The following is an 11,777-nucleotide window of genomic DNA, read 5'->3' on the forward strand; positions in this document are numbered from 1 at the left end:
TCCAGAAAAGTCCAAGAGAATTTCACTTGGTAGTAGTCAAGCGGATTCTTAGATATCTGAAGGGAACTATTGACTATTGATTATGGTATCCATACAGTAATGATTTCAACCTGAAAGTGTTTACATATGTTGATTGGACTAGTAATGTGGATGACTAGAAGAGCACAGTTAGTGGTGCATTCTTTCTTGGTGGTAGACTAGTCTCATGGATGAGTAAGAAGCAGAGTTGTATCTCTCAGTCTACAATAGAAGCGGAGTATGTTGCAGCATTGATGAACTGCACCCAGACAATTTGGATGAAGCATGTATTAAATGGCTTCAAAGTTCCTGTATCTGAACTGGTAAGTATATTTTGTGACAACACAAGTGCAATTAACATCTCCAAGAATCCGGTTTTACATGCTAGAACCAAACACTCAAGCTTAAGTATCATTTCTTGAGGGAGAAGGTTTAGAACAAAGAGGTTGTATTGGAACATGTTTCGAGTAAGGAGAAATTAGCAGACATATTCACCAAGCCTCTATCGAAGGCTATCTTTACCTATTTGAGAGGTGAATTAGGGGTACTTCCCCTTCAAGAAGTGAACTAAAGGTGTGTGCTCTACATCAGTCAGGTCTTACATTGATATATCTTTTTCAGGATTGGTGTGTTGAAGGATGCTACTCTTAGGCGGAGAAGCATAGTGGAACATAGATGTGTATGCCTCCACTTTGGCATTGCTGTCAAAGGGGGAGAAGATGTGAAACGGAGAAGATATCTGTAGTATTGAGGAGAAAATGTGAAGCAGAGAGATATCTTTGTATATTGCCATCAATGCCAAAGGGGGAGATTGTTGGCATATGTGTTGAGCATGATGACATGATGATATTGTATGTTGTTTTTGATGTCAATATGCTGAAGTACAAACTGGTATATTGAAGAAAGCAAACTAGCAAGAGAACCGGTATGATGATGTGAACCGGTATATGTGAAAAGGTGAAGTGGTATATTTGTTCAAGGTGAATCGATATGTTGGTGTGAGAACCGGTATATGGAAGTTTTGTATCGGGGTTTCATTTGGCATGACTATCGGTTGGTAGTCTCAACTTCAAGGTTTCCGGTTGATGCATTCCAAGCTTGTGTGATTCAACCGATGACATCTTGTGATGAGATAGCATTGTAATGAATACCAGATAAGCCTTGCCATGTTAGCCTTGTGCGCGTGAAGTATTTCCTTGAGGATCTTGCATGGAAATTGATCCTATCCACCTCTCAAATGTGTGAAGTCTCTGTAAATGGTGGAGAGCACGTGATGAGTTATCAGCTTCTTGAAGCGGCAAAGAATGAATGTTGGAGAATGTCTTGAGATATATTCAAGATTGTTGTATTCAATATAGTGTGATTAACAGCCAGGATTGAATCGATTAAATTGTTAAACCTAAAAGTTTAGGGTTTAGGGTTTATGCTACCAACCTATCCGTTTCCTATAAGGTCGATGATGTTTTTCATTTTGAAGTTGTTGGAAAATGTTATGTGTGTATCCAAGTGAAGAGATACTTGATTCTTGTTAGACCAGAGAAGTGTGTTGATACCTATAGAGTGTGATTGCAGAAGAGAAGGAGCTAAAGTGGATCTGCCTTGGCATTGAGTGTTGTTATTAGATTAGTGTATTACCTATTGACTTCTAACCATTTCATCAGTTGGAAAATCCCTTAACTGGGTAGCTTTAACAAGATTTTGTGTAAATCCTTTAACAAGGTGACTCAATTCAATGAGTTCTTTAAATCCTCTTGTGAGGTAACCTTTAATAGGGTTCTAACCTTTAACCGGGTATTTAGCCTTCCCTTAACCGGGTGATCCCTAGCAGGATCGGTTCCTAGAAGAACCTATTGTAATAGTCTTTAACCAGACTAGTCTCCTAATAGAGCGGACTTCAAAAGAGTTCAAAGAGAAGCTTGTGGGTATTCATCCCCACCGTGGTTTTTCCCAATTGAGTTTCCATGGGAAAAAATTAGTGTGTCATGTGTGATGCCTTTCATGTGATGGTTCAGTGGTTTATGTCAAACTAGTAAAATATGTTGAACTAGTAGTCATTATACTTTTGATGATAGATTACTTGTTTATGCATAAGGGTGAAGTGGAAATGAGGTATTAGATTGTATGGAAAGCTAAGGGTTACCGGGTTATGTCTTTCACATTCTCACTATGTTTTATTGGTAGTAATCTAATTTAGACCGGTGTTATTGCTTGCCAGTCAAAGTTCAGTGTGTGTAGTCAAACTGGTTCAGGGAAAGTGTTTTTGCCTATAATGATTCACCCCCCCCCCCACTTAGTACCAGTTTGGTACTAACTGTTCATCATTTATTCATCATATTCTAGGAAATGATGATATACAAGGGTCAAAGGATACACCTATTTTAGCCCAAATTAAGAATATCATAAAGGTTGTGAAGAATACTTTCCCAGTTGCAATGAATAGGTATTTCAATAAATTCTAGAAGAAGATGAGCATGAGATTAAGGTTATCTGATGAAGTGGTGAAACACTTTGAAAAAGACATCTGTTTCACTGTGACAACTGATTTCTATCTTATGGAGGCTGTTGAGCCGAGTGAAGAAGAAATGGAGGAAATGAGCTATGAAATCAGTTATGACTTACTGATCAGTTATGCCAACAACCTCTTGGCATCACCTAAGGATACTAAGAAGAAAATACTGGGCACTTATCAAGAAAGGATTGCACCTGCACAACCCAGTAGTGTGAAATAGAAAACTAAGAAAGAAGATCAAGGAGCTTCTGCATCTACTAGTACAAGAGTAACAAGGAGTGTTCAAATCAAGAAGGAACCATCCCCTAAGGTATATGCAAAGAAGCCTACTATCATGAGGAAGAGAGGAAGACATCTCATCCTTCAAGCATAATATGAGGAAACTGAGTCTAAGGAAGAGAAGAAGAATCTAAAGGCAACCGATAAGAAATCTAAATCTGTAGGGGAAATCCCTAAGAAAAGATTTTATATTGATGTTACATCTTGGAAGCCAACTAGTCATTTTGAGAGGACTCTGAAACTATTAAAGAAAAAGCAATTTAGTAATGTAAAAGAACATTTTGATTCTTTTGATGAAGTGTAGAAACAAGAAGTGGTAGAAGAGGTAATCAATTACCTCTATCAAATAACCGGTTACCACATGAGATTCATAAGGAAATCTCTGATTCTTTAATTTTAATTCTTGAAAATAAATGGAAGTTGATTATAGAGTAGGACCAAGAGATTATTGATAGAATTTTTGCTCAATATTTTCCTGAGTTGTCTTGTGAAGAATTATCAGCAATGCTTGCTAAATATAAAGGACAATTTAATTCAAGATCAAGGAGCATGAAACCATTGGTAGGAATAATTCAGGAAGTTGAAGAAGATACTCATCGGGTAGCTAAAGCTATTTTAGGAATGAATGAGCAATTGAAGGACTATCATAATAAACTTGATAAGACTGAGACTAGAGCTCAACCGGAGCTGCACACCGAAGACATTATTCCATCGGCTGTAGTCTACCCTGTCAAGAATAAGGTGATTGTTCTGATACTTAATGTTAAGTATAGATGCCAAGCTAATAAGATGAGAGGGGGGGGGGGTGAATCATACATACTTAATCTTCCACAAAAACATTAGATTCAACCTTGGTAACATATACTTCAGTAATATAACCAAAACTACTAAACATGCAAACTCAAAAGCATATAAACATCATAACACTCATAACACTAGATTTAACATGGAAACCCAAATAGGGAAAAACCACTGTGGGATTTCGGACCCACTAAGAAATATACTCTTCTAGAGTATGCTCAGTTAAAAGAAAATCCTATTAAAGATTACAAACACATTGCTAGATGTGACCCGGTTAAGGGATTTCTCTCAGATCTGTTAGGATCTTCACCTTGTTAAAGGATTTCAAACACTCAATCAGAATGTCACCTTGCTAGAGGCTTTTACAAATAAGACTGTTAAGTCCACTTGGTTAAGATATTTTCTATCACTTCACAAAATAATAGTAATAAAAATCTGTCTGTAACTTCACATCTAAAATGCTAAAGTAGATTCTTATTTGCTCAATACAATCTAGGACTTATCTTGTCCATCTGTTGGGCTCTATACTCTGTTATTCAAACAGGTCTTCAAGCTTCTAAGCTTAGTAATCACTATGTAGCATCCCTGTACATACACTTGCCCACATACATTGTTTATCAATAGTTCCTTATTTATAAACAATTTGCCAACTGCTTAATCTCCTTGATCACATATCCCATGATCAATCATAGCCATAAGATCTTCAAACTTGACCAGGTTCAATGTATCCTTCGATCTGAAAAACATTTACCCCACCTTGGAACTTGTATACATTTCTTGGAACTTGTGCTTGGGTATTGCGGTTCAATCTGTGTTGTAGATCTTCCTGCCGATTTTCCTTTGCCATAGATTCTTTAACAAACTTCATGCACGACACACCAATCATTTAATCAGTTCCAGCTCATCAGCTTCCTTCATTAAATAACACATGTAATCATTTAATGCATTCTCTTACAGCTTAGTTACAACTCGGTAAATACTAAACTTCACTCGATAGACATTCTGTCTTCATTAACCGATAGCAATATCCTTAGGGTTTACCGACTAGGTTCTTTTCTCAGTAACATAGTATAGTATTAACCTTACAATCAACAACATATGTAGGATATCAAAACAATCTAAACATCATGATCTCATCATTGTCTAACTCGGTAATAGTTTCCCATTGAATAACTTATTCCTCCCCTTATTCACACATTCTTTCTGTCTTTTACTGACATCTTTATACTCATCAAATCATACTTCTTAAGATATGGCAACATCATATTGAATTAGAAAATCAATTTCTTGACATCAATGACAAAATAATAATATTAAGATAGTAAACATCCTTATTTAGTTATATCCATAATCAACAACAACCTTCTCAATATCCTTATTGAAATGCCAACAATCTCCCCCTTTGGCATTGATGGCAAAACCAGTTGATTTGACCTAAATGATTTGGATTCAGATTGTTGTGATTCTGAAATGCTCTCCCCCTATCATCAGTCTTCTCCCCCATACATTAGTCTTCTCCTATTTTCTTCAGTCTTCTCCCCCTTTGACAACAATGCCAAAAAGTAAAGAACTAAACATAATTTCTTCTTGTATGAAGTGATTTTCTGTTGTGATGTGTTAACTTAGTCTCCGTCAGAGCATTATGTCTTCAATTCATGTTCCCTATATTGTTTCCTGCACACCTTTAGAAGACCTCCTAAAGTGTGTAAATCAGCATCAACTCCTAAAAGATATTTTGTAGAGTCATCAAATTGATGCTTTCACCGAACTCGGTTAGTGAATGGAAGATAGGGGTAGGACCCCTAACTTACTTCTGAGATACTCAAAAGTGTCCCTTGGCAGTGGCTTGGTGAAGATATCTGCTATTTTTTCCTTTGTGCTAACATACTCCAACACCACTTTCTTCTCTTGAGATTCTTCTCTAAAATAATGATATTTTATAGAGATGTGCTTTGTCTTAGAGTGCATAACAGGATTCTTTGAAATGTTAATGGCACTAGTATTGTCACAGAATATAGTTACTGGCTTGGTAAATTTCTCATTTATACCATCCAATAGTTGTTTGATCGATGCTATATTAGTACAATTCAATGCTACAACAACATATTCAACTCTGTTGTTGACTGTGAAACATATCTTTGTTTCTTGCTAAGCCAACTCACTAGTCTTTCTCCTAAGAAGAAAACTCCTCCACTTGTACTTTTCCTGTCATCAATGTTGCCTGCCCAATCAGCATCATTATAAACTTTTAAATCAAAATCATTTCCTTTCTAATATACTAAGCCATAATCCTCAGTGCCTTTCAAGTATCTGAAGATTCTCTTGATTGATGTCATGTGTGTTTCCTTGAGATCTGCAGAGAATCTTGCAACTATACCCTACTGCATGTGCTATATCTGGCCTGCTGTGAACAACATATTGTAGCTTTCCAATCATGGATCAGTAAAGTGTCTCATCAATAGATGTAGATTCATCATTCTTTGATAATTTACAGTTGGTAGTCATAGGAGTACTTACTGGTTTTGAATCCTCCATTCCAAATTTCTTCAAGATTTCCTCTATGTACTTGGATTGAGTAATGAAAATCTCATTTTTCATTTGCAGTATCTGTAAACCTATAAAATACTTTATCTCACTGATTAATGACATCTCAAATTCTTTGCTAATTTTATTTCCAAAGTTCTTGCATAAAGAGTCATTTCCACAAAATATAATATCATCAACAAATATGGCTGAGATCAGTATTCCATTTTCATCATTCTTCATGTAAATATTGTTGTTCTCACTTGTCCTTATAAAGCCAATCTTGATCAAATAAGAGTGAAATATTTCATACCATCCTCTAGGTGCTTGTTTCTGACCATATAAAACTTTGTTCAATTTACATACCTGATCTTTATTCTTGTCTTCAACAAATCCTTCAGGTTGTTCAATAAAAAATTCTTCTTCTAATATACCATTCAGAAATGCAGATTTGACATCCATTTGATATACCTTGAAATTTTTGAAAGCAACATATGCCAACAATGTTCTTACTCCTTCAAGTCTTGCTACATGTGCAAAAGTTTCACCTTAATCAATTCCTTCTTCTTGAGCATAACCTTCGCATACTAGTCTTGCTTTATTTAGAATGACCTCCACTTTTTCATTCAAGTTGTTTCTGAAAATCCACTTTGTACTGATTACATTTTTGTCCTTCGGTCTTGGGATTAGTGTCCATGTGTCATTCTTCTTGATTTGATCAATCTGTTATATCATAGCATTTATCCAATCTTCACTATTAAATGCCTCTTTCACTATTCTCGGCTCAAATTCAGATATTAGACATGTGTTCTGTCTTAGTTTGTTCCTTGTCATCACTAGATAATCCTTATCTCCTATAATCTGACTTGATGCATGACGTCTTCTGACATACTTGTCTAATATGGGCTTGGTAGGCTCTGTATGATCTTCTTCATCACTCGGTAACTGGACATTCTCTTCATTTTCTTCAACAGTTCTCTAGGTAAGACTTGTTGGTTGAACATAGAAAAATTCATCATAATCTTCTGGTTCTTTGGAGTTTCCTTCATCATTTCTTTCTACAAATTCATCAATTTTCACATTTGCACTTTCTACTATTTTGTTAGATGATTTGATCAGACATTTAAATGCTTTGCTTCTAGAAGAATAACCAAGAAATGTTCCTTCTTCACTTTTCTAATCAAACATGCCATTTCTATCATCTTTGTGTACATAGCATCTACTTCCATAGATTTTGAAGTAACTTACATTAGGTTTCTTTTCATACCAGATTTCATATGGTGTCTTCAAAGTTCCTTTCTTCAGTTGTACTCAGTTCAGGGTGTAAAGTATTGTGCTTATTGCTTCTCTCCAAAATGTTTGTGGCACTTTCTTTTTGATCATCAGGGTTCTGGCACAATCCACAATAGATCTATTTCTTCTCTCAGCTATCCCATTTTGCTATGGAGTTCTCGGTGCAGAGACTTGTCTTTTAATACCATGATCATTGCAGAATAAGTTGAACTCATCAGATGTGAACTCTCCTCCTCTATCTGATCTAAGACATTTTAGTTGTCTTCCTATTTCATTTTCAACTCTTGCCTTGTACCATTTAAACATTTGAAAATCTTCTGATTTTTCTTTTAAAAACATTACTGACATCATCCTTGAATAATCATCCACAAATAATATGAAATATATATCACCATAATAACTTTGAACTTTCATAGGACCACAAAGATCAGTGTGCACAAGATCTAAAATTCCCTTAGAAGTGTAGGACTTACTTGTAAAGCTTGATCTTGTCATCTTACCCATCTGGCACCCTTGGCACATAGCATTCTTAGGCTTTTCCAAACTTGGTAGACCTCTTACTCGGTGCTTCTTACTTATTTTGATCAGATTATCAAAATTTACTTGACAAAACCTTTTATGCCATAACCAGGTATCATCTATCTTTGCATACAGACATTTATTCTAAGTTGAGTCAAGGTGAAATGTGTTACCTTTTGTTTGTGTCCCGGTAGTAGCTAACTTTCCATTCTTGTCATGAACTTTGACAATTCCTTTCTGAAATTCTATTCAGTAACCTGTATTGTTTAGTTGTGCTACACTCAACAAATTATATTTCAAAACTTCAACCCAATAAACATCATTGCATTTAGCATTGTCAAGAAGTGTTATTGATACTTTACCTTTTACTGGACATGGTGCATCATTACCAAATCTTACATAGCCTCCATCATAATCTTCTAACATAACAAACTTGTGCTTATCACCTGTCATGTGATGTGAGCATCCACTATCTATGATCGAAGAATCATTAGTATTTATGTGAGATATTAGGGATTTTTCCTCATACCTTTCTTCATCTAATCCATCTTTGATAGCCACATAAAATACTTCCTCTATATCAGTTTCATCTGATTTATCATCATTGGATTCCTCATCAGCTATTAAGCATGTCTTTCTATCTTTTCTTCTGAAGTCTCGGTGTCCTCTATAATGATTATCTTTCTGTTTGTCATCTCGGCAATCTCTCTTTTTAGTAGATTCTTTGTCAAGACAGTTAGAAGCCATATGTCCTATCTTATCACAATTGAAACATTTCAAAGATAGTTTTCCTTTATACTTACCTTTGCCTCTCAATAACCTTCTGGCTAATAGTGCTTCAAACTCTTCTTGCTTTCTGATTTCCTCATATAGTTTGTGTACTTCTTCCATGTTCTTACAAAATCTTTCACTTGCTCCACTGTGATCTCCTTCAAGGTACTTATACTTTCTTTCATTGTAATCATTAAATTCATCAAGATGGAAAGAACTAAATGCAGATTCAACTTTATTTACCGAAGACCCACTGTTATCAAAATTACTTAACTCAAATGCATGTAGCTTACCAATAGTAGCATTTAAAGAAACTGACATATTGGGTACATACCTCAATTCATTTATTGCAGAGACTCGGATTGCATAAGCTGGTAGAAGGGTTCTTAACAACTTACTTGTTATATCCTTTTCTTCAATGGTTCCACCTGCTCCTTTGATTTGATTGACAATCTCCTTTAGTCTTGTACTGTACTGGGTTATGTTCTCACCTTCATTCGTCCTCATAGATTCAAGTTGTCCTCTTAGACTATCCACTTTTTCTCTTTGAACATGTTCATCACCACCATACACTGATATGAGCTTGTCCCACATTGCCTTTGCATCATTGCAGCCTTCTAGATCATTAAACTCTGAGTCGGTCAATGCAAATGTTATTTCAATCATTGTTTGGATATGTTCTTTATTTGCCTTTATCTCTTCCATTGTCAATGGATAGGTGCTAGGTGTAATGAAATCATTCTCTAAATAATATACAACATATTCTCCAACTCCTGATAGGTGCAGCTTCATCCTTTTCTACCATGTAGAGAAACTTGACTTGTTTAGCTTCGGTGCATCCCTCTTATACATCTTTAGATCTTTGCCTCAAGTACCTTTAAACTTTTCTTTTGGAGTCCAAAGATCTGATACCAATTGATAGTTTTGATACTTAATGTTAAGTACAGATGCCAAGCTAATAAGATGTGAGGGGGGGGGTGAATCATACAAACTTAATCTTCCACAAAAACATCAGATTCAACCTCAGTAACATATACTTCAGTAATATAACCAAAACTACTAAACATGCAAACTCAAAAGCATATAAGCATCATAACACTCATAACACCAGATTTAATGTGGAAACCCAAATAGGGAAAAACCACTGTGGGATTTCAGACCCACTAAGAAATATACTATTCTAGAGTATGCTCGGTTAAAAGAAAATCCTGTTAAAGATTACAAACACATTGCTAGATGTGACCCGGTTAAGGGATTTCCCTCAGATCTGTTAGGATCTTCACCTTGTTAGAGGTGACCTTTTTAAAGGATTTAAAACACTCAATCAGAATGTCACCTTGCTAGAGGGTTTTACAAATAAGACTGTTAAGTCCACTCGGTTAAGAGATTTTCAGTCACTTCACCAAATAATAGTAATAAAAATCTATCTGCAACTTCACATCTAAAATGCTAAAGCAGATTCTTATTTGCTCAATACAATCTAGGACTTATCTTGTCCATCTGCTGGGCTCTATACTTTGTTATTCAAACAGGTCTTCAAGCTTCTATGCTTGGTAATCACTATGTAGCATCCCTGTGCTTACACTTGCCCGCATACATTGTTTATCAACAATTCCTTATTTATAAACAATTTGCCAACTGCTTAATCTCCTTGATCACATATCCCATGATCAATCATAGCCATCAGATCTTCAAACTTGACCAGGTTCAATGTATCCTTTGATCTAAAAAATGTTTTACCCTGCCTTGGAACTTGCATAGATTTCTTAGAACTTGTGCTAGGGTATTGCGGTTCAATCTGTGCTGTAAATCTTCCTACCAATTTTCCTTTGCCATAGATTCTTTAACAAACTTCATGCATGACATACCAATCATTTAATCAATTCTAGCTCATCAGCTTCCTTCATTAAATAACGCATGTAATCATTTAATGCATTCTGTTACAGCTCGGTTACAACTCTGTAAATACTAAAATTCACTCGGTAGACATGCTGTCTTCATTAACCAATTGAGATATCCTTAGGGTTTACCGACTAGGTTCCTTAGGGTTTACAGACTAGGTTCTTTGCTCAGTAACATAGTATAGTATTAACCTTACAATCAACAACATATTTAGGATAAAAAAACAATCTAAACATCATGATCTCATCATTGTCTAACTCGGTAATAGTTGCCCATTGAATAACTTATTCCTCCCTATATTCATTACATTATTTCTATCTTTTACCAACATCTTTATACTCATCAAATCATACTTCTTAAGATATGGCAACATCATACTGAATTAGAAAATCAATTTCTTGACATCAATGATAAAATAATAATATTAAGACAGTAAACATCCTTAATCAATTATATCCATAATCAACAACAACCTTCTCAATATCTTTATTGAAATGCCAATAATCTCCCTTTGTCTGTTATAATGCCAACATAAGGTTGATACAATTTATCCACCTGTCATATTCTTTGTAGATGAAACTAAAGAAATTTAGGATATTATTGACACAACTGGTAATGTCATTAAACCGGTTAAAGATAAAGAACAAGAACTAGATATTGTTGGTGAACAGAAAGTAGAGGAAGCATCAGTTACTGAACAAAGTATGGACATACAACCACCACCGGTAAAGGATCATATTGTTGAAATTCAACTACCACCAGTCATTACAACAACACGGGAGGAACAAATAGAGACAAAGAAAGAGAAACCACAGAACAAGGATGAAGAGAAGAAGGTTGAAGACAAAAAGGATGAAGAGGAGAAAGCAAAGAAGAAGGAGAAAACAATAGCTGATGGTGATGATGTCTCAATCAGCATAAAAGGTCCTATAGATATGGACAATTTGAGTGCATCTCAACTGATGGAGATTGCTACTGCTATGCAATCTAGAGCACAAAAGAAGAGGTTTAAAGAGTAAAGAAAAGAAGCAAAGATTATTCAAACTGCTATTGACATTTTGTGAGGTCTCCTACCAGAGATTATTACAGATAATTTACCTACCCCTATTGCTAAGCTTGGAGAGTTAGTTGTTGATGCTAGTGAACAACTAAAATCACTTGA

The sequence above is a fragment of the Cryptomeria japonica genome, chromosome 1 (genome assembly GCF_030272615.1).
Source record: "Cryptomeria japonica chromosome 1, Sugi_1.0, whole genome shotgun sequence".
Lineage (NCBI taxonomy): Eukaryota > Viridiplantae > Streptophyta > Pinopsida > Cupressales > Cupressaceae > Cryptomeria > Cryptomeria japonica.